The sequence below is a fragment of the Triturus cristatus genome, chromosome 4_2 (assembly GCF_964204655.1).
Source record: "Triturus cristatus chromosome 4_2, aTriCri1.1, whole genome shotgun sequence".
Taxonomy (NCBI): domain Eukaryota; kingdom Metazoa; phylum Chordata; class Amphibia; order Caudata; family Salamandridae; genus Triturus; species Triturus cristatus.
The window spans coordinates 124510538-124513683 of NC_140586.1; positions in this window are offsets into that span (position 1 = coordinate 124510538).

The following is a 3146-nucleotide window of genomic DNA, read 5'->3' on the forward strand; positions in this document are numbered from 1 at the left end:
AATTGGTAAAGCTAGAGCCACACCACCTAAATATAATGTCCCCAATCTGACCACACTTTTTTCAAAGGAAATATCTCTCTCTCTCCAAGGTAATCATTACCAGTAGTCAGATCTTCAAAGCTTTATTACAATCATCAAATATATATCATCACACCTTTTAACAAAAATAAATGCCTGGGGTTCATTAAATTGACCCAGTGGATTATTTCGCCCTAGCGTCGGATCATTCATCTACGGGTACATTATATCCACCCACTGCATTCATTTTGATACACCCTCATACAAAACTAAGTAATTCACCTCAGTCATAATAATGAAGCCCAATAAAGCATTGTTTTGTGAAATAAGGCTTCGGCTGTTACAAAAACATGCAATAATGGTAGCATTGACCACCTTGACAGCCGAGGTTACGTTAAAGCCTGTTTGCTTATTTAGTGCATTTGCAAAACACAAAGGGCCTTATTTGAGTGTGGCGGATGGGATGCTCTGTCGGACATGTTGTGGATACCCTGTCTGGTATATTACAAGTGCATTATATCCTACAACACGTGATACACACGGGGTATCTGTTACATTTGTGACAGAGTATGCCATCTGCCCAACTCTAAATCAGGCCCTATATCTTTGTTAGATTTGGATGGCGTAGGCTAATGCAAACATCCATTGATTGTGACGTACTCATCCTGTTTCATGCACCCAGCTAAAATGGTCTCTTCTGGCAAATGAATTTCTTTTGTTAACTGACCATATTAAACACATGTACCTACACTTTATGACATTTGCATAAGCATGTGATGACTACTGGTCACAAAGAAGAGTGTCTTCACCTCTTTACTAAAGACATCCTGAAAGCCTAGGGACGGTGAGGGCACCAGGGCTTCTTCCAGTCCAGTTTCCCTTTCAAGGATGTTGAAGAACTTATGGAGAGCAAGACAGTGCAGGGCCTGAGATTTTTTCTGCTTATAAACCAGGAAGTAATGTCCCAAACAATGAGCAGAAGAAAATGTCAGAGAGGGTGTTTTCCAATTAATATGATCATTTTGTATCGATATCCATGTTGTGGTCCCAACACTAGGAAAGAGGGTGCGTTGTTAAGATAAAAATTAATTTGTTTGGCTTGTCCCATTTGGGTAGCCTTCAAAAGAGGGACAGCTTCTCTAAGTCTGTCCCATCAGTTCCCTGAGTTTCTCTTAGGACTGTGCGGTGGTTCAAATGTGTTCCTTAGATTGGAATTTATCATTCATAAGCACCCTGAAGCTCCTGAATCTACGAACGTGAAGGCAAAAAGTGGACTTCTAATAGTTAATATTGTATTGTATTGTAATTGCATTTATATAGCACTTACTACCCCTGAAGAGGCATCAAACTGCATTTTCGGCAGGTAGCACTCTACTCCGGAACCAATAAAGGATTAGTGGTGAATTAGTATTGTGAAATATGAAAGTAATATGAGTGGTGGATATGTTAGTTAGTTATTTGGATTGACAAGAATAGTGGAGGGATAGAAGAGGAAAAAAATGTTTGCATTTATATAGACCTTGCTACCCCTGATAAGGTGTTGAAGTACTTTTTCGGTGAGTAGGACACTACTCCAGGACCCATAGAGGATTAGTGGTGAATTACTATTGTGAAATATGAAATTATTTTCAGTGATGGACATGTTAGTCTGTTATTTGGATTGAACAGGATAGTGGAGGGATAGAAGAGGGACCGATTTAGATTGTTGTTGTTTTTTTTAGCTCATAGCAATAGCAGTAGGAGGATGCTTGGGATGAGTAAAAGGAAGGTTGAGGGGGAAGAGTCAGAGGGAAGGGTTATGAAAGACTTGTTTGGGAGATCTGAAGAGTAAAGAGTTATGAAGTTATGAGATGATGCAATACAAACAATAATTAACTTAATTGGCAATGGACCTTTCAATTGTAGTTTTGCTCGTCCTCATTCAAATAGTTAGGGACAAGCTAATCTGTTTCCTGTGAGTTGAGGACAAGAACAAACACCCTATTTTTCCACAATGTGAGCAGAATTCTGTTTTCCTTCATCTTTCTTTATCCTCTCCTGTGAGGAGTTTGCGAGTTATCCCAACATGCAAGGGTCGCAGTAGATTCCATACATTTGGGGTCATTTGGTTGCAGTGGCGGCTCCTCCACTAAGGCGGAGGAGCGCTGCCCCACGGGCAGCAAAAGAAAGGAAAAAATAAAATGATAATAACGAAATGTCATTATCATTTTATTTTGTCCCTTTGCTGGCAGCGTACGTGAGGACGTGGGTGAGGCAGGGCTGCAGAGCAGGGGAGGAGTGGTAGAACACTCCTGTGCGCAGTGACTGTTTGGTCGGCCCTCTCGGGCCGCACAAAACAGTCATGCGCACTTCTCTGTTCTCCATGCAGGCTGCTTTACAGCCTGCATGGAGAACATATCCAGCCCCGGGCTGAGTGCCATGTCACGGCTCTCAGACCAATCGCAATGCTACATTGCAGTGTTGTGATTGACTTAGGGGTGGGAGACTGGCTGGCTGCTTCCTGTTGCCACCTGGAGTCGGACACAAGTGAGCAGGAGAGAAGACGCGGGACCTGGCAGCGGCAAGGAAAGTGTTAATATTTATGATTTTTTAAATGCAGTCCGCATCCCCAGCCACCCCTGTGCGCCCACCCCCCAACCCGCGAGACGTGCCGGACGCCCCTGTTTGGTTAGCTAATGTAGCCTTTCCTTTCTGTTCTTTGAGTCATCTATTGTGCATCAATGTGTAGAGTTGGATCAATTAAAGTGGAAGAATCGGGGCGGTTTACAGTCAAGGATAATGCAGATTTTAACTCGCCTCTCAGTGGCTGGTAAATTGGCGCAGCTGCAGCTTCATCTCTCTAAGCTGCTTCTGAGACTAATTGTTGGAAATCACTAATATTGCAGACCAACTCTTTGCTACTTTGCTAAAGGGTCAACAATCTAGTATGTTCAGTGTTTTCAAACATTTGCAGGACATGGGTAAGAAATTGATCCTAATGTGAAAGACAAGGGCTCTGATTCAGAAAAAATGCATGGCCCAGGTCATGGTATCTTTGACTCAGTATTGTATAGTAATTGCATTGTAACTGCATTTGTATAGTGCTTACTACCCCTGACGAGGCGGCAAAACGCTTTTTCGGCGAGTAT